Here is a 20,872-nt window from a genome sequence, read left to right as displayed (position 1 = left end):
GGGGCATACACCCGGGCGTGGGATTGCTGGGCTTTAGAGAGTATGCACACTTCATCTCACTAGGTGTTGTCAGACTTCTCTCTAAAGTGCCTGCACCAGCTTATTCTCCCACCAGCAACGTGTGAGCATTGACTCCCACTGGTTCGCAGGTTGGGTTCTCCAGAGACACTGTGAGGGTGTTTGGTGAACAAAAAGCTAATTATAAGGGATCAGCACCTACGAGGAAAAGTGGCAGGAAGTGAGACTGAGTAGTGGAAGAAGCTGAACTAAGAAGTGGGCACGGCAAAGCCTCAGCTGACCCTGCGGAGCCCTGGAGAGAGTACTGCTGAGATGGCCAGGCCGTCAAAGTACATCTTTCCTCTGCAGCTGGGGCCAACCTGCAGCGAGGCTGTTTGCTCACTGCATGCCTTGTGCTCCCTTCCTTGAATGGGCATCTGGGGGATATCTCCCTTCCAATCTGACCTGTGAAAGTGGGAACTCATTGTTATTTTCATTTGCATTTCCCCAATCATGGGTGAGCTTCAACATCTCTTTATGTGCTCATTAGTAAAGCTGATATCAGCCAGCAGGAACCAGCTGTTGAAATAGCCTTTGTCTGAGCCCTCAAATGCTCCTCCGCATTGGCTTCCCCAACGCAGCCACTCCACTGGGACCCCTGCTCTAGGGCCTCCCCATAATCCGGTATTCACAGGGATGCCTGGCCCTGAGGGGCACTCCCATGACCCTGCAACAATGCTGGAGCCTGAGCCTATGTGGATTGGTCAGCATCTGTGCCATATCTGCTGTGAACTACTCAGAAAATCACAGGGAGTATCAGCTACTGATGCTTCCTCTCTGTGAATTGCCTATTTATGACTTGTTCCCATCTTTGTGTGGGGTGTCAAAAGCTCACTCTCATATCACCCAGGAGGATGCTGTTTCAGGTTTCTGGATCTTGTTAAAGGTGGGTGTGGAGTGGGGAGGGAGGGGAAGTGAGGGCTGGGGAGGAAGGTCCCTAGGCTTGCATCCCACAAGAATCAGTAGGCCTTCAGGCCACAGATCAAACAGATCCAAGGCCTAGAAGGTTGAACTGAGGAGACTGGGTTCCTTGGGCACAGGAGAGAAGGAGCCTGCTCCCAGGGAGGCTGGGAGCTCGGGCGATCAGCACAATTCCTCAGCATTGCTCCTGCACACCTCCTGTGCAGTGTTCCTGGCGTGTGGGGAGGTGCCCTGCACTGCCTCCACCCAGGCCCAAGCCGCCTGAATCCATCACTCTAGCAGGGTCCCACTGGCCTCTCTGCCAGCTCCAGGATCTCTCACAAATGCCCTTATTTGCATGGAATCACCAGTAGCCGTCATTTCTAAAATCCAAATCTGAACACATCCTTTGAATTTTTAAAGCCTTTCAAAAGTTTCTCCTTATCTATAGCATAAGAGCTCTTGGCCCAACACACAAGATCTTCCCTAATCTGGTTTCAAACTCTCATCCCTGCCCCATCTCCTGTGCCCCACCCATCTATCTCTGCCTTTCTCCATCCACAAATAGCTCTAGTGCTCTGTACCCTGTGCCTTTGCTAATAGGCTTCCTTCTGCCTTGAATGCCTCCCCATCCTTCCCTTCTGGACAGTTCTGGCTCTTGGGTCCACGTCACCTTATCTGTGAGGTTTCTCTGACTCGTAGCGGTCAAAATGAGTGGCCTTCTCCACAGGGCTTTCCCATGGTATGAGTCCTGGGATCAAAGTTAAATAATTAACCAGGTGAAGATAAAGAAGAACAAAGAAGGGTATTCCAGGCAGAGGGAACAGCAAGAGCAAAACTTGGAGTAGGAGAGAACGTGGAAGATTTGTGCCCCAGCAGGTGGTAGCTTGGGAGGGCTGAATGGTAAAGTGTGTGAGTCATGCATGTGTTAGGGGACCAGGTAGGGGCAGCCAGAAATGAAATCCAAGAGAGGCAGAAGCCGTGCGGTGGAAGTGTGACTTCCCTGCTGGTGACGGGGCGCCACAGGGTGAGTTATGCAGGAAGAAGCCTGGCCAGCTTGTCACTGGGTTCACGTGCCTCCTATAGGGCTGGCCCTGCTCAGCAGATTACAGAGCTGGAGCTTTTCCCAGAATCCTCCAACATGATGAGCTCCCACTGACACTGGGCACAGGCACTGGCCTTCCTCAGCTCCTGGAAACTTGCTGCTTTGTGAGTAGTTGTGTTCCAAGGGTCCCGAGACTCCTGGTTGAAGGATAGCTGAACCCAGGTAAACTCTGGACTCACTCCTGAGGTTTCAGCTCCTATTAAAGTTGCCCCCTCGCCTTAGTGGGATATTTCTGAGAGGCAGCCAGTGGACCTGGAGACCCTCCAGCTTCACTGTTGGCTTCACTGTGGCTGGAGGGCTCCACGCCTTTTGTGTTTTTGACCAGATGGACTGTTTGCTTCAAACAGCTTTCAGAACTCAGGCTCCAACCAAGAGGACGTGGCTGCCATTAGGATGGAAGTAAAGGACAGTGCCCCAGCGTGAGCCCAAAGACACCCCCTCCGCCGGGAAGAGCTTGTGCTGTGGCAGCCCCACAGCAGCCTGTGTTTTCATTACGAAGCGACTCTAGGAGGAGTGTGTTTGGGGGGAAAAAAAGACGGTGGGGTAATAAGTCTGCAATAATGGGTGCCATGTGGAGGGAAGGCAAAGTTACCCAGTGAAGGAATAGAAAACATGGTTTATATTTTCAACAGTTGGAGAAAGAAATGAAAACTGAATATTTGCTGCACCTGTGAAAACATATTTGATCATGACGGCAAGCCCAGCATTCTTAGTGTGGGATTCATATTTCATAACTCGTGTTCAAACAAGAAAAATGATTATAATGTTAAGTATTTCCTGAGTTTATTTTGATGGATGACAGAGTAAGTACTGTATCTTTCACTCATTAAAATACAGATTGGTGTAATTTAATAAATGAACTTAATACACAGATGTTCCAGGCTGTTTTAGCAGGGTGTATATTAATCAACTTCTTTATATATGATCCTCTTTTATATTTTTGAAGAAACTTGCAGGAGCCAAGAATTTATTAGATTTGCATGCTGTAGGACGAGTATCAGATATCAGGTACATGCAGGAGTGTATTAAGATGAAACGGAGCCAGATCCACAGAGCAGTCCGGCCCCAACAAGGGTCGTCCCTGGGCTCCCGGCTGGCTCTGCGTTGTCTCAAAGAAGTCTGGGTTCCCTGCTGAACTCGCCTGCTGCCACTGCCTCACAGCCACTCAGAGATGCCTCTGGAGACCTGGGTGGGAATGGTGGCCTTGTATACTTTGGTGGCCCAGATTGGGCAGTGGCTCTGTTGTGGGTAGAGTCCTGCAGCCCAGCAGGGGCCTCAAAGGCCCTTCTCAGGTTCCCTGGCCTCTCCCGGAGGCCTCTCAACCCAATGCTGCTATCCCTTTTCTCACTCCCTCTCGGCAGCACATTCGGGGCTGATGCTTTGTTCAGTTTGAGTTTGTTTGACAGGATGGAAGCTTGTCTTACTAACAAGAGCACAAACTCCTGAAGGCAGGGGCTGTGCCTTCATCTCCCATAGTCCCTACTCCATGAATGTGGCTCATTTGTCCCCTGTTCTGAATCCATCAGAGAGCCAAGCCCAGTCTCCTGCTGGACCTGGTTTTGGAAGGGGAAACAGAAAGCTCAGCTTGGGTATCCTGGAGGGTTCTGGCTGGGAGTGGTCGGCAGGGTGAGGACATTGTGCTAACTTAGCTCTCGGGCTGTGGACTGGCCCTGTGGAGGAGAGAGAAAGCATCAGAATGGGGACTTCACCTCAGCCACCCTCTCCTCTCCTTTGCAGATCCCGTTGAAAAGCGATACGGGGTCTTAGGAAAGTCCGTCTCTGGCTGGCAGTGGTTGCGTGCAGGGCTAGGAAGAAGGTCTTAGGCCAGATAACACATTTCTTGCGGTTGCTCTATCCACACAGAACACATAGTTTTCTCTCAGAGCACCTTGCACACTCCTCATAGTTCCAAAACTGCAGTTATCCTACCCGATGCACGCACCAAATACAGACCCCTCCAGGGCCGTCTCACCCATTTCCGCACCTCACTCCTCATTCGTGTTTGACCCAGGCCCCCGTGTCTTCCTGTCGTTGCCTGGGTAGATTGTGCAGGTTGGCTGGTACGGCTTTTGTGAGATGAGCTGCAGCCCAGAACACAGGTGCTGGCCCCCACCAAGGGGCCCCCCCCCAAGGATGGGTGCCCACGGGTGGCTGCAGCTTGAGCTACCCCCTTTTCCCTGCAGCCCCCTGCACACCTCTGTGGCTCATCAATCACATGGGCAGGTCCTGCGGGTGGGTAGTGGCTCTGCTGTCACATGCCTGTTTGCAATAAGCTCCGGTCATAATCATTAATCATTCATTGAGGCTGTGGTTAGCGGCTCTCAGTCAAGGGAATGGTTTCAGGTTTTCCAGGCTAAGTGCCCCTCCAGCAAGCATCCTCAGCCCTTTCATGTCCAGTCATGTGATGTTCTGGGCACACTGAGCTGGCCACCAAGGTCAGGCTTTGTTCTGGAGGGTTGCTCTGAGTGCTTCCCTCCGGGCGGGTGGAAAAGAGCTCTGGGCCCCAGCTCCAGTTCAATTGGGTTCAACGAGTATTCAAACATTTCCTGAGCACCTCCTAGACGCTAGGACCTCTGCTATTGGGAAAGGATACGTCCTGAAATTGAGAAGAGTTGGAGCATATGATACTCAGGGCTATGCCCAGCTCCACGAGGGTCCTGCCAGGCTTCAAGGGTGGGGATTCCAGTGTCTGAAGCTATAAGAGTTAGGGCAGGGGCTGAGAGTCTGGGTGCAGAGCTTGTTGGCCTGCTAACTGGATTGTGAAGATGGCCTGAAGATGTTGCTGAGGCTGAGGCTGCAGACTCAATTTCAGTATCTTTCCCCAAGAATTTTTCTTGCCAAGACAACACATTCACTGTGTGATCATCCACTGAGACTCTACTTTGATCTAATATTAGAACTCTGGGTCTTCAAAGGCAAGAGATCTCACCTGGTTGAAGGAATCAGGTGTGGAAGGCTATGGATAAGAGGTGGGATTTGGCTGGGCTGGGACCTCACAGCAAAGACTTCCCCAGGCAGAAGTGGGCAAGGGAAGGCTCTCCAGGTGGACAGAGCAGTGGGAACAAAGGCATAGAGGGCAGTCTGAGTCACTGGTGGCCAGGGTCCTTGTGCCAGGGCAGTGGAAAGTGAGGGTGGGAGACCAGGGCGGTGTGGAGGCCCAGAATACTGGGCTGAGTCTCTAGCACTGAGGACCCCAGCTGTCACCACCCTGCCTGGCTGGTCCCTGTGTTCTCACCCACACTTCTCATTCTTGCCACACAAGATGCTTTGCGTGTGTGTGCCAGCTGAACAGCCATTCTCCTAAAACTTTTCTGTTTTTCTCACATTGTTTCCATCACCTGGAAAATTTTTTCTCTCTTTCCCTCCTGGAGAATTTCTACTCATCCTTCAAGATCGAGCTCAGATGCCACTGTTCCTTGCAGCCTTCCCTGACTGCCAGGGTCTGTGTAAATGACCTTCCCTCTGGACTCCACAATGGGGAGTGTGCGATGCTGTTTACCAGTCACCTGGAGCTTACCTTTGGTGGGGAGTGTGGATAGTGATGACCTAAGACCTGCTTCTGCCACCCACTGCCTGTGTAACCACCTCCATCACTTCTTCTGTAAGAGGCAAACAATATTCCAAAGAATTGTGAGTAGCAATAGATAGAATTTTAAAAAAATGTGTAATATGCCCACTACGAAGCCTGGCACGGAAGAGGTGCTCAGACAAGGTTAGGCTGTCTCCCTTCCTGAGCACATTTTTCCTTGTATCACCATCCACATTGACAGGTAAGTCTCTCCCACTAGGCTGGGTGAGCCCTCCAGGGAGTCCATGTTTCTGGCACCTTCTGCATCTAGCACAGTAACTGACTGGTTCGGGGCATGGGCTCACGCCAGGGCCACCTTCAACTCCTTCACAAGGAGAAGGAGCAGCGCTGAGCAGGGCAAGCTGTAGCTGTGGGGACCAAGTTTGTTTGTTTGCTTTTCTTACGAATGTTCTGATTAAGCTAGAAACTTCCTGAAGTCATACAATTCTTCTATCCCCAGAGAAAGATTTGAATAAAGTATCCTCTTGTGGGAAGGAAAATAGGAGATAATTAGTTCAGTGGTTTTCAGACTTTGTAAAGGACTGGAATCACTTTTTCAAATGAAATTTTATATGGAATCTTAAGCTCCAGAAACAGAGCATTATTTTATGAAGATATGCATATTTATTATTATTTATATTAATCATCGACTAGTAAATTATCATGTCGACAAATATATTTATTTTATTATCTCAAACTTGTGACAAACAGAAAAGCACAACGAAGCTGTTTTAATCAGCAGCAAAATTAGAAATTGGGCATTTATGGGGATCCATGTCTTAGTTCAGTTTCAGAATCCAATTTACTTCCATATTTTACTTTGTTTTCACAGCTTGGAGAACATCCTACTTTTTAGTGCTGAGTAGATGCAAATGATTATTGTTCTGTGACAGTCTGTCTTGCGACCTCAGAGCCCTACAATTAATCAGACAAGTGGTAGGAGGAGCTCTGTGATGAGATTTCAAAAAAAAAAAAAAAAAAATGAGTTCACCTGGTCACACAGTGTTTTAGTCGTTCATCTGCACAGTGTTAGGACTGGCTATCTTATTGATTGTATTAAATCACAGCATTATCAATGCCAAAAAATTTTTTTGTGTATAAAGTTTTGAAATGAAATATTTCTGAAATCCGTAAAGTAGCTTCATGGGTCTTTGGGATCCGAAGCACATGATATGAAAACACTGAATGAGTCTACCCCTGTACACTACAGATGAGTAAACTGAGGCCTGGAATGTGACAAGGACACATCCAGGCCACACAGAGAATTGTTGGTGGGCTGGGATGAGAACTTAGGCCTCCTGCATCCCACCCCAGGCCTCCCTCAACTGTATTCTCTATCTCTTTTTCCTAACTTATGCCAATAAAAAGTTTTTTGCTATTTTAAAAAATAAGTTAGATATCCCAACTCTGTAGTTTGGTTCATAACTGAGGCCTTCTTACATTCCAGCATGGGAGCGTGAAACAGGCTGCTTACTGGAGTCAAGAGTACAACCCGGAAACCTCCATCAGTGTCTTTCCATCTCACCAGGAGAATTCTGCCCTGGTGATAGATAATTGAAATGGATTTGGCCAACAGGGCCTATATAAAATGATGATTTTATGTTTGCTCATCTGTCAGAAAAGTAGAAAGCAAAGCTGGTAATTTGTGTTAACTAAGCACCTTCATTATAAGAACTCAAGGGAAAGGGTGGGGAACAGAACGTTTTTTCGTCCAGCTGTCCCGGATCCTGAGGATGATTTGTGTCGTTAAGAAGAAATTCTAATAATGTTGAGCGTATGGAAAAGTTTAAGCCGAACACGACGGGTCATTTTCTAAGTGTTCAACTTGAATATGAAGAGCTGTTCAGCTTCCTTTCCCAAACTCCTGCTTTTCCCGGCTGGGCCACCTCATAGTATGCCTCCTGCAGGCTGCAGAAGTGGCCTCCATGAATCCTTAGCCCACAGACAGCATCTACCCAGTGGGCCATGACCTGGGACGGAATGTCACAGAGGGACCCACTCTGCCCACTTTTCACCTAAGGAGGCAAGAAAAGGCCTTGCTCTTGGGTGTGTTGGGATGCTCACTCATGGCTGCTGCAGTCTTCTCTTCACCCGCTCCCTCCTGACTGCAGATTCCATCTGGAGAGTGCTCAGCACCCAATTCCAGAAAACACTTTAAGGGTGACCTCTCTTGCATTAAGGCAGCCCTTTCTGGGGTTGTTCTTACGTATAGGGAGAATAGACTAATGGTCCCCAGCAGACTCCTCCATCCTCAGACATTCTTCCTCCACTTGATCTTCCTATGAACCTGGAAATCCCATCTCAGAAGACAACCTTTCCTGTCCTGGCTAGAATTCAGGGTAGGAATGAATACCCCAGAAGATGGAGACTGACTGTCTTGTTGAGGTAAGTGGCTGGCATTGCTTTGTCTTTCAGAGCAGACAAAGCCTTGCTGGAGAGCAGACAAAGCCTCCTGGAGACCTGAGCCTTGCTTCCATTCTATCTCAGAGGATTCTAGTCCAATAGGAATAAAAGGTCACTGCTGAGACGACCCAGTGTATTAATCTCCTTAGAATTCCCTGAGCATGTGACCAGAGGAAATATCCAAAAATGAGTAAGGCCCAGCTGCATTGACCCAGAGGTCAGCTGTACCCTTTCTACAGGGTACAGAAAGCATGAGGGCCCTGGGAGGCTGCAATTGTAGGATAGCACCCCTGAGAAGAGAGGAGAGGAAATAGGGGAAGTTTGAGGTGCTCGGATGGACTGGGTTGTCTGACCTGTTTTATCCTAGGAGAAAAAAAGCAAAGAAAGAGTCAATCAGGCAGGACATTTTGAGGTGGGGCTGTCTCATACCCCTTGGGAAAAGGAAAGCTCTTTGTCTGACCAGCCTTAACTATTAAAGGTGATGAGTGATTCTTCAACTTGCAACAGAGATCCTTTCTTTGTAAAAAGGTTGAGAGCTGAGCTTTTTTGTAGAACAAATTTCAAATAGGATTTGATTCAACTACACAGAAAGTGATTTACCCTCATACCTTCAAGAGCACGTTTGTTATGCAAAGCGAAATTGTAATTGGGCTTCAAAAGTAATCAAACAAAAATAAAGAGGCTTTTTTTTTCTTTATTAGAAAAAATAAGGTGTGCCTGCCATACAAATAATGTTTGCTAATTCTGAAGGGTGTTGCTGTAGAGAAAGGGGAGAGAGAGAGAGACATGTATGTTTGTGGTCTTCAACTTGAGGCACCCCATGCGGCCTTGAGTTTCAGGTGGTCTACTAGGGCTAAAACTACAATGTGGAGTGACACACTGTAACTAAACTTGGAGGAAAACCGTATCCTTTGAGACCAACACGTGCATCAGCACAGCTGCTCCTGACTGCAGCTGCAGAAGATAGACCCCTCCCCCACCCCCCACAATTTCCTTGGCTAAATAGGAACATCTTCCCTGGATGGCCACCTCTCTCAGGAATTTGGACACAAGGGCACAGCTGAATGCCTCTGCCTTTAGTGAATTCAGAACCTTATTTCTGAGAAAGTTGTACACTGAAGCGTTAAAGGCAGACCTGACAAAATAAGGATCAAAATGTTGCCAATGAGTTTTTTTTTTTATTGCTTTTTCTTTTGGAGGCTTGGTTGACCTTTATGTGTGAGGGGGTAGAAGTGTCCCCAGGAAATCTTAAAAACCTCAGAGGAAGCTGTTGACAGACTTCCAGAGAACTGGGTTTTTGTTTGTGTTCTGTAGGCAGAGAATAGCAGATGGACTTTGACATACTCCGGACATATAAGCATAGTCCTAAAAACGTAGGTTTCTTACTTTTAGGCAATGTTTCCGCTTTGGCAACATTACAACCCTGGGATAAAGAGTTTCATGGCACTATGGTAGGGTCCTGGTTTGATGGCAGTTTTTGAAACATTATAAAGAGCAGTCGCCTGGAGGCAGAGGCCCTGTTTGTCAGGCAAGTCACCCAACTGTCATCCATGGTTTTCTCGTTGTAAGTCTGGATAATGAAAAAGCTCTACATACACCCCTGAGCTATTGTGAAGATTTGATGGGCTGCTGGAGAAACGTGAAACACTTTGTAAGCAAATAGACGGCTGCAACTGCAGGAGCAGGATAGGGTGGAGGGGATGCAGCCATGCAGGGTGAGATCTGAGGGAAGAGAGAAGAGGAGTAGAGGAATGCTTGAATTAATTCCAGAGACAGACATTTTCTCAGTCTCCACAGAGATACACGATCTTCACCTGGAGACCTGAGCCTTGCTTCCATTCTATCTCAGAGGATTCTAGTCCAATAGGAATAAAAGGTCACTGCTGAGACGACCCAGTGTATTAATCTCCTTAGAATTCCCTGAGCATGTGACCAGAGGAAATATCCAAAAATGAGTAAGGCCCTGCTGCATTGACCCAGAGGTCAGCTGAAGCCTCCACCTCCCTGAAGTTCCTGCTGTCCAGTTTATTCTGTGGTGCTGGAGTAGGGGTTGCTGGTGCATCCACAGTGAGAGCAGAAGAAGTGGGACCTACTATATGGAGCACAGAAAGGGAAAGATGCGTAACATTGAAGGTGGCTAGCCTTTCCGTGGGCACTTACCCGGAAACGAAATCATAAAAGCTGATAACTCCTGGGCAGCCAGGGCCCAGAATCCTAGTCTTTAGTGTTAAACTGCCTTAGTCAGGACTCAGGATCATAACCACCAGCCACTCGTGGACCACTTAAACAGAGACTGTGGAGCCTCCAAAACCCAAGTTGGGACCATTAATATTTTTGAGATCCCTAAAATCACTGAGCTGAGTATCTGGTTAATGGAGGTGCTCAGCCTCAGCCCTTTTCTTTTTCCCATCCCCCACTACTCCTAGAAGAATCCAGGATTCTGGTCCAGTCAGCTCCCCAACAGAGGGCAGAGCTGGAGCTCTCCAAGGTGCTGATGGCCAGACCAACCCCCCCACCCCCCGCCCCCAGAGGGCACATTACAATGCAATTATGCCTTGAAGCCCATCCAGGCTACCTGGGGACCTTTCTTTGCCTCCCTTCTTGTGACAAAGAGGACACTCTGATAGGCTTGAGTGAAAGAAGAGGCTGGTTAGACATTACAGGTTGGTATAAGAGTACTGACCAAAGCTTCTGAGCACACCTGAGAATGTAAGGATCATGCCCCAAAATGATGCCTGAAGGAGCCTGGCTTAGGAAAAGCCTTGGAAGTAGCTACCCTATGGCCAGATATGTCCACACCAGTACATTCTCATTACCTGTGAGAAGTAGAAAAATGACGCTTTTGGCAAGACTCTAAACCTGGGCAGAGGGTGGTGGGTATTTGGAGCATCCTTTCGATAGACTATAGACAAGACCAGTGAAACCAGCTGAAGGTTGTTTAAGCAGTTCAAGCCAGAGTGAGCACTCATTAGGGACAGTGATCTTATCACTTGGAGAATCCTAAGGGCCCATCCTAGCAGGGCTTAGTGATCATGGGATGTGGCAGTGGGAGGGAGAGAGAGAAATGATCTTTTACTTTCAAGTTAATGGCTTGGGAAACTGGACAGATGATAATACCATTCAGCAGGAGAAGGAGCAGGTTTGGGAGTGGAATGATAAATGCAATTTACAACTGTTGAGTGTTAGGTGCCAGTGGTACTTCCAGATGGATTGTCCAATTGGAGTTCAGTATTCAGTTATGGAGCTCAGCAGAGAGGCCTGGGCTAGTGTTATAGACTTGGGAATCATCAGAAAAGAGGATATAGTTTAAGTGATAGGAGAGAGATCAAGCAGGGAAAATGTGAAAGGAGTGAAAGAAGAGGGTGGAGAACAGGATTATGATGGGATATCTCCATTTGCTGGATGTCATAAGGTTCTGAGACTGTCACAGGGTTGTCATCATCTGCTCACTGACCACTTTGCCAACCTCACACCATTCCAGTCACTTCCTTTTCACTCTCCTCTGGCCACAGAAACCTTACTTTCCCAACACGCCAAGCTTGTTCCTACCTCAGGGCCTTTGTGTTTGTTATTTCCTCTGCCAGGAAAGCTTTTACTGCACTGCTTCCTATAGCTGGGTCTTTCTCATTTATTCAAGTATCAGCTCAAATAAAAACTCCCTGAAAAACTTATTTATGTAGTATTAATTCTTCTAAGTCCCTCTCTACCTCAGCAACCCTGCTTTAGTTACTCAGCAGCACTTACTATTATTGAAAGATTGTATTCTGTAATTGTGTACTTCTTACCATCAGTTTTCCCCAACAAAGGTATAAGCCTCTGGAGGTAAGGATCTCATTTGTCTTATTTGCTATTATATCTTCACCTTCTTCAACAGTGTCTGCTACATAACAGCTACTTAATAAATAGTTGTCAAATGAATGAAAGAACTGTATTATAGGGGAAATGAAAACCAGAAAACTGTGAGATTCAGTTCAATAAATACTTATAGAGCACCTATTCTGTGTCATGAATTGGAGTACATGACAAAGGCACAAATAAATAACCATGATCTCTATAACTTTGGAGATTATATAACTATAATCCCAAGGGGGAGATAGAAATACGAATACATACTTTTGAAAAGAGACATTCTACTAGAGAAATGAATGCCAGAAATTATGAGAATTCAGAAGAGATGTACTTTGTAGAACCTGGAGGTCATGGAAGGCTTCCTGTAGGAAGCTGAGCCTTGGATGAAGAACCAGAGTTAGCCAGGTAGACAGGTATGAAGGGGGAATAAAGAAAAATCAAGTGAGGGAAGTTCTGGAGAAGATGAAAAGAGGATAAGTCAAGAGTACTGTGATATCTTTGAAAAGGAGGAGGGAGCCATTTTCCTCGGAGATTAAAGACAGGAAGATTAAATGAAAGTAAATATCGATACATTTGTAGGTATTTATGAAGCGGAAATGTTGGTGTGGTTCTCTCCTGGTAGTCAGGATTCTGTGGGCATGAAAGTCACCTCAGCACCCATTTGTCCACAAATTCCAGGGCCAGTCAGAGGAACTCAGATTTTGGCTCAACAGAACAAAGAACTTCCATGGTATATTAGTCCATTCTCATGCTGATATGAAGGAATACCAGGACTGGGTAATTCATAAAGAAAAGAGGTTTAATTGACTCACAGTTTCACATGGCTTGGGAGGCTTCAGGAAACTTACAATCATGGTTGAAGGCACCTCTTCATAGGGTGGCAGGAGAGAGAGAGTACCAGCAGAGGAAATACCAGACACTTAGAAAACCACCAGACCTCATGTGAATGCACTCATTGTCATAAGAACAACATCGGGGAAACCGCCCCCATGATTTAATTACCACCCACCAGGTCTCTGTCTCTCAACACACGGGAATTATGGGGATTACAATTCAAGGTGAGATTTGGGTGGGGACACAGCCAAACTATATCATTCCACCCCTGGCCTCTCCCAAATCTCATGTCCTCACATTTCAAAACACAGTCATGTTTTCTCAACATTTTCCCAAAGTATTAACTCATTCCAGCATTAACCCAAAAGTCAAAGTCAAAAGTCTCATCTGAGACACAGCAAGTCCCTTCTGCCTATGAGCCTGTAAAATCAAAGCAAGTTAGTTACTTCTTAGATACAATGGGGGTTCAGATGTTGGGTAAATACATCCATTCCAAATGGAAGAAATTGGCCAAAGTGAAGGGGCTACAGGCCCTATCTAAGTCTGAAGTCCAGTAGGGCAGTCATTAAACCTTAAAGTTCCTAAATGATTTCCTTTGATTCCATGTCTCACACGATGCAAGTCTCACATGATGCAAGAGGACGGTTCCCATGGCTTTGGGCAGCCCCACCCCTGTGGTTTTGCAGGATACAGCCCCCCTCCTGGCTGCTCTCAAGGCTGGTGTTGAGTGTCTGTGGCTTTTCCAGGCATACAGTGCAACCTGTCAGTTGATTTACCATTCTGGGATCTGGAGGTTGGTGACCCTCTTCTCATAGCTCCACTATGTAGTACCCCTGAGGTGACTCTGTCTGGGGGCTCCAACCCCACATTTCACTTTTGCTCTGCTCTAGCAGAGGTTCTTCATGAGAGCTCCACCCCTGCAGCAGACTTCTGCCTGGACATCCAGACATATCCATTACATCCTCTGAAATCCAGGCAGAGATTCCCAAACCTCAATTCTTGTCTTCTGTGCATCCACAGGACCAACACCACGTGGAAGCTGCCAAGGCTTGGGGCTTACAGCCTCTAAAGCAATGGCCTAAGCTGTACCTTGGCCCCTTTTAGCCATGGCTGTAGCATCTGGGACACAGGGCACCAAGTCTCAAGGTTGCACACAGTTGGTGTCCTGGACCCAGCCCAGGAAACCACTTTTCCCTTCTAAGCCTCTGGGCCTGTGATGGGAGGTGCTGCCACGAAGGTCTCTGACATGCCCTGGAGATGTTTTCCCCATTTTCTTGGTGATTAGCATTTGGCTCCTTGTTACTTATGCAAATTTTTGTGGCAGGCTTGAATTTCTCCCCAGAAAATGGATTTTTCTTTTCTACTGCATCCTCAGACTGCAAATTTTCTAAACTTTTATGCTCTGTCACCTCTTGAATGCTTTGCTGCTTAGAAATTTCTTCCACCAGATACCCTAAACGATCTCTCTCAAGTTCAAAGTTCCACAGATATCTAGGGAAGGAGCAAAATGCCACCAGTCTCTTTGCTAAAGCATAGCAAGGGTAATCTTTACTCCAGTTTCCAACAAGTTTCTCATATCCATCTGATACCATCTCAGCCTGTACTTCATTGTCTATATCATTATCAGCATTTTGGTGAAAGCCATTTAACGAGTCTCTAGGAAGTTCCAAACTTTCCTACATTTTCCTGTCTTCTTCTGAGCCCTCCAAACTGTTCCAGCCTCTGCCTGTTACCCAGTTCCAAAGTTGCTTTCACATTTTTGGGTATCCTTATAGCACACCCCACTCCTGGTACCAATGTACTGTTTTAGTTTGTTCTTATGCTGCTATGAAGAAACATCTGAGACTGGGTAATTTATAAAGAAAAGAGGTTTAATTTACTCACAGTTCTGCATGGCTTGGGAGGCCTCAGGAAACTTACAATCATGGTGGAGGGCACCTCTTCACAGGGTGGCAGGAGAGAGAAAGTGCCAGCAGGGAAAATGCCAGATGCTTATAAAACCATCAGATCTCATGAGAACTCACTCACTATCACAAGAACAGCACGTGGGAAATCACCTCCATGATTCAATTACTTCCCAGTGGGTCCCTCCCACAACATGTGGGGATTATGGGGATTACAATTCAAGACGAAATTTGGGTGGGGGCACAGGCAAAGCATATCACATGATAAGAGCTGCCCCACAATGGAAAGTGCTGCCTCTGGAGTCAGTGAGCTCCTCATCCCTTGCTGTGTCTGAGCAGGACCATTGCAGGACTTGGGCTTTGGACTGGGCAGTGTAGTCTACTGCCTTTTGGTCCTTCCTCCACATTATGGAGGGTAATTTGCTTTACTCAAAATCTATTGATTAAAGTGTTTGTTTTCTTTTGAAACAGGGTCTTGCTCTGTCATCCAGGTGAAGTGCAGTGGCATGATCTTGGCTTACTGTAACCTCTGCCTCCCAGGCTCAACCAATCCTCCCAATTGAGCCTCCTGAATAGCTGGGACCACAAGTGTGTGCCACCGTACCTGGCTAGGTTTTGTATTTTTTTCAGAGACAGGGATCTTGCTATATTTCACAGGGTGGTCTCCAACTCCTGAACTCAAGCAGTCTAACCACCTCAGCCTTCCAAAGTGCTAGGATTATAGATGTGGGTCACTGGGCCTGGCCTACTGATTTACAAGCTAATCACATCTAAAAAATACCTTCATAATCACATCTAGACTAGTGCTTGACCAAATATGTGTATATTATGGCCCAGCCAAGTTGACACATAAAATTAACCATCCAGATTTGGGACACCTGCTGTGAGCCTGTTCACAACCATGTCAGCTGTGGGTAAATAATTTCCCAGGTTATTTAAGGGCCAAGGTGTCCCTCCTTCTTATTCTGCTCATCACAGACATGCACTCGGGGATGGAAGAACAGAGAATGTTGGTGCCCTTCTCAGGAATCTGCCCACATTCCTATCCAATCATATTTGCTCCTTCCAACCTGGTCCTTCCAGATTCTCCAGTCCAAATCTCACCTCAAACCCCTTTCCCGTGACATTACGTTTTGGACAGTCGTCATTCTCTCCCTGGGAATTCTCCCTCACATTTGATGCTGGTATGGAACACATTGACCCTTTCAGCAGATAATGGATTCTTTAGCTCCCACACTGTCCTTCATAGGTATGGGAAACTTATGATACAGAAAAATTCTCATTTCCATTTTGAAGTTGGAAAATTTCCAATGGAAAGGAATTATATTACTTGCCCCCAAAATCTTTCAAAGCAAGTCTCGTGCTGCCAACAGTGGGGTTTTCTGCATAGCCACACCATTCCCCATCTGTGTCAGAATCCTCAGTGCATTTTTCAAGCTTAGTGCCCCAGACATCTCCAGCCTAATAAGAATAAGGTGCCCTGGGCTGCTTCCCAGCCAGGGTGGGAGTGAGCAGACGTACATTCCTTTGAAGCCTGTTTCAGATTCTGGAATGCTTTACTGGAAACCACACAATCTCAGGAGAGATTCATCACCTCTCGGTGCTGCCTTTGGACTAGGTCAGGACAGGGGCCCTGAACCCCTGAATGAGACAGTGTCTGCCCTGATTAGTGGCTTCCTGTGTGGTGGCTGCAGGAGTTATTCAGACCTAACCTGGGCAGATCTGGCTGAAATTCAGAGTGAACTCCCCACCTTATCTCCTCTCTCCCAATCCCTCCTGTTTCCTCATCCCATAGTTAGCTCCTGCATATGCACGACTGAGAGATGCTCACAGAGGGTAAGGATTCAGTCTTTGGAAATCTGGACAGAAGCCCCAGGGCCAGAAGCACAAGCAGAGAAAAGCGTCTCTGGGCTTGGACTTGGAAACATTCTCCTGCCCAGCAACTGGGGATAGGGTTTGCACATTGAGGTGGAGGTGTTCCAGGCAGGCAGCTGTGAGGATAGTCATGTGAGCTCTGGATGTGAAGTCAAGTGCCTTGAGACCATGTGCTGATTTTGCAGTTCCCTTCCTGGTGACCTCAGGCAAGTCACATAGTCAGAGAATAGTGACTGCCAGATGTCCCCATGGGAATCATCTTTCTACCTCTCCTACTTTAGAGTCGGGGAACCTCCAGGAATCCACAGGACTGACTTAAGGTCTCACAGTGAGGTGGCGTCAGAGGCAAAACTAAAAGCAAAGTATCCCAACCTATATATTTCCCAATCATTGTCTCAATTCCTCCTTAATTTCTCTAGACTTCAGATTTTTTCCACTGTCAAATGAGGGCCAGTAATATCTCCCTCCAAGGACCCCTGTCAAAATCAAATGCGATCATAAAGGTTCTACAAAGGTGACAATGCTGGGTTCTTAGAGGCCTCTTGGAGCCTTAGTGGCACCTACTTACATGTCCTGACCTGGGAGCAGCTGTAGGTTGCTGTCCTATATTTGATCCGTGGGTGTGAACTGCAGGTTTGGGGATGCCAGGGTTGATGGCCAGCTGGTGCTCAGGACTATGTCTGTAACAGTTGTTAACAACTGCAACACTTGCTGCCCCAAATTCTCTGAGTGCCCTTCTGCCACCTTGGCCCCTCCCCCAGTAATTGTTAGACCTTCTCACAATACAGAAATTAAAGGAGAAATATCTGAGATAGCAGGAGTTCTCTAAGGACCCTGCTCTAGGCCCATTGCTCCTCAGGATGGTCAGTGCTCCATCATATAATATTTTTTGAATATCCCTGTTTTTGTTATCTCTTTTTATGCAAAAACTGCCCTGAAACTTTTTATTTATTATTTGTGATTATCTTTCAAAGGTCTGTTGGCTGATCAGGCTCACCTGGCTGACTCCTCATAGGGATCCCTCATGTGATTGCCATCAGATGGTCATTGGAACTGAAGTTTATCTGAAGGCTTAACTGAGCTGGACGTCTGAGAGCTTGTTTATGTGGCTGGCTGTTGGTGGTGGCTGTCAGTGGGAGCTCAGTGGGAGCTCAGTGGGGCTGTCAACTGGAACATCTATGCTTGTCCTCTCCAAGTAGCTTTGGCTTCTCACAGCAGGGTGCCTAATTTTCCAGAGAGAGAGAGAGAGATTGAGCATCCCAAGAACCAGCATGTCAAAGGCAGGAAGCAGAACTGGTCCTGTGTTATTTCCACTGTGCTCTATTTGTCAAAGTGGTCAAGAGCCCTCCTAGATTCAAGGGCCTGGGAGGATGCCAAGGTCACATTGTAGAAGAGCATATCAGGTGGGAGATATTCATTTTTGGATATCTGTCACTGCTGGAAAACCTCACCAGACTTGAAATCAGGCTGTCTGAAGTCCCCTCCCTTTCCTTCCCAGGCGGGCCTTCATCAACTAGGGTACAAGAGTCTCTTCCCTTCCCTGAAGTCCCCTGTCCTTCCTTTTTACCACTCTATCCAAGAAAAGAGCTGCAAGCAGTTTTTCACACTCTTACACCAAAGGCCTCCACAGACACTTCGGCCAGATTTGCATCAACTACAACATGGCATGTCATTTCCTGGCCAGAACAAAGGGTGACATGAACCTCAGAGGTGTGAAGGAGACCAGTGTGGAATTTCTTTTTCTGTATGTATGTTGGGGAGAGGGGGAGTGTGGCAGGAAGCATTATGGTCAGAGGTTTTTGGGCAAACTTTGGTCCCTGTCAGAGAAATGGGTCTGAGATAATGATGGAATACAGTATGTCATGAAATAGTTATCTGAAAAGACTTTGCATTCCCTAAGCAAGTCAAAGCTCCATATCTTTGTAATTAAATTCTCACTCCTACCTGCAGGTTCCTGCCCACCTAAGTTGCATTCTGAGAAGTGCCTGGCCAGCTCCTATTGCTGCTCAGAAAGACTGTACCCTTATGTTGCATGAGCCAGTGGAAGGATTGGGGTCATTGTCAACCATCATTAGTATCTACAGCCATTGCACTGGTCTCATTCTCCCCTTTCAGTGTAAAGTATGGATGCATCTGAAATCCATGTCCCTGCCATGCACTCCCTAGCACCTCTCCCTGTCCAACTCCTGCCAAGCTGTCTTAGAGAGAAGAATTTGCATGCCCTTCTGTTCAACGCAGGAAAAACAAAGTGACTTTTTGACTCTCTCCATTCATCCAACCCCCAATGCACTTTGTAACTGAGGGAAAATCTGTTATTCATAAAGAAAAACAAAGGATGATAATAACATGAATCCACACCTTCTTCTGGATAATTGAATTTAGGGTGACACCAGCCAGAATCTGCTGCTTCTGCAGGAATGCCAGTCTCCCTCTCTTGATTTTCATTCTTTTAGTACAATCTCACAAAGGCCTGGCTAAGTCCAAGGGCCTCCATTGTCTCCAGGCCAGCACGTGTTGTAATCTTGTCCACAATTTCATTGCTCAGTCTGAGTTAGGAGCTTCATTTAAATGATATGTCTTTCTCAGAGGTGTAAATGACAAGCGACCTTCTAACAAAATGTGGCCTCATTAGATGACAGGAAGAATTAAATGTCACAACGCAGGATGGCAAGGTTTTGGTATTTATGAAGGTCAACTCAAGGGTGAGTAATATAACAGAGTATTCCATTTAAAGTCAGACCAGTGTTCCTGGGAAACATTGCTGCTGCTGCTCTTTGGTGCTGTAAGAAATGGCTTTTCTGTAGGCTTTGCTTATAGTGTAAGTCTGTGGGCTGTTTATGGTTTGCATGAAACAACCACCATATTTTAATTATAACTGGATGACTGGTCTGGGAAAACAAGCTGGAAAATGTCCAGAAATAACTCATTTCTGCCAATGGTTTTAATCTTCCATTCTAACCAATTATTCATTGGTGAATCGGCATTTTGCCAAAGAAGAGGCTTCAGGAGACAGGCTGCTTTGCTCATCTGAGAATCCCAGTGATTTGGCTCTGTTGGACATCCTGTCTTTGCAGATCTTGTCTTTATCTCTTCAAGTAATAGAATGAGTATGATTTTTAAAGCTAAGATCAGTGCAATTCACTGCACTGGGGCTACTCAGTGTAATGACGAAAGGACTTAGGGTTTATAGGAATTGGCATTCTGATTGACCAGATCCTAAGATCTGGAGGCTGTTGAAGCAAGAAGCAAGGGAGAATTGCGAGGATGAAGAATGCTGAGACACACAGGGGTGGTCCATTTCAGGTGGAAGGAGTTTGTCTTATTAAGCCCCCATCTTCCTGGGGATCCAGGAACATGGCCTCCATATAGGATTGTGTAGGTTATACACAAGTGCACCCAATCAAAGGGATGATTTGTGGGCAAGTTTTCACCTGTGTTTCAGTTGTTAAGCCCTGGGGCTAGGCTGCATCTATCCAGGGCTGGGCTTGGCAAACTGTGACCCATGAGTCAAATCAGGTCCACCACCTGGTTTTGAAAATAAAAAATATTTTAGAATTCAGGCCCATTTATTGATATGTTGCCTGTGGCAGCTTTTGTGCTACAGCGGCACAGTTGAGTAGTTGTGAAAGAGATCTTAGAGTTCCCAAGATCTAAAGTATTTACTATCTGACCCTTAACAGAAAAAGTTTGCAGATAACTGATCGAGAGGTAGGGGCATCTTTTTTTAAGTTGCAAAAGGCACTCCCTTCCTGCCAATTCCTGCCAATTCAGAGTTAGATCTTAAAGATAGGGTTGCATTTTTCTAATTTGCACAAAAGTGCCTCATGGGTTAGCAAGGCCTTACGGAGGAGATCCCAGGCATGTCCCTCGCAGGGTGGAAGCCTCAGAGTAGCCAGGGCAGCTTGCATGGCCTCACCCCAGCCCACCACAGGCTATTGCTGGACTCTGGAGCTGGTTCCGGGCAGTAGAAGAGCCACAGGCCTGTTGCCCAGAGAGGCTATTCGGGGAGCCAGAGGCTGGTTGCTGCTGCTCCCAGAGGTAAAACAAAAAGCTTTCCTTGTTCATTTTCCAAATAACCGTAAAAGAGAAGGTTTGTTTTTGGATCTTTGTCGCTGGCCACTTCATAAAGAAATGCGAACTGTCTCAAGACTTATCATCAGCCACTTGTTTACACAGCAGGGCTGATTGACACGGTTTATTTTTCTGCGGTTTTTCTTCTAATCTAAAGTGAAATGTGAACTAGTGAATTCATGGCGTTCGCTTCACCTTTTGCAACCCAGAACCTGCAAGGGAGGTGCTGTTGGTCCTTATTGCTGCCCGGTGACTGTTTTTACATGTGTGAACATTGTATGTCCTACTTAGATCTAGTTGCACCCA

The sequence above is a fragment of the Piliocolobus tephrosceles genome, chromosome 15 (genome assembly GCF_002776525.5).
Source record: "Piliocolobus tephrosceles isolate RC106 chromosome 15, ASM277652v3, whole genome shotgun sequence".
Taxonomy (NCBI): domain Eukaryota; kingdom Metazoa; phylum Chordata; class Mammalia; order Primates; family Cercopithecidae; genus Piliocolobus; species Piliocolobus tephrosceles.
The sequence above is the reverse complement of the archived record's forward strand: the minus strand, read 5'-3'. Positions refer to the sequence as shown.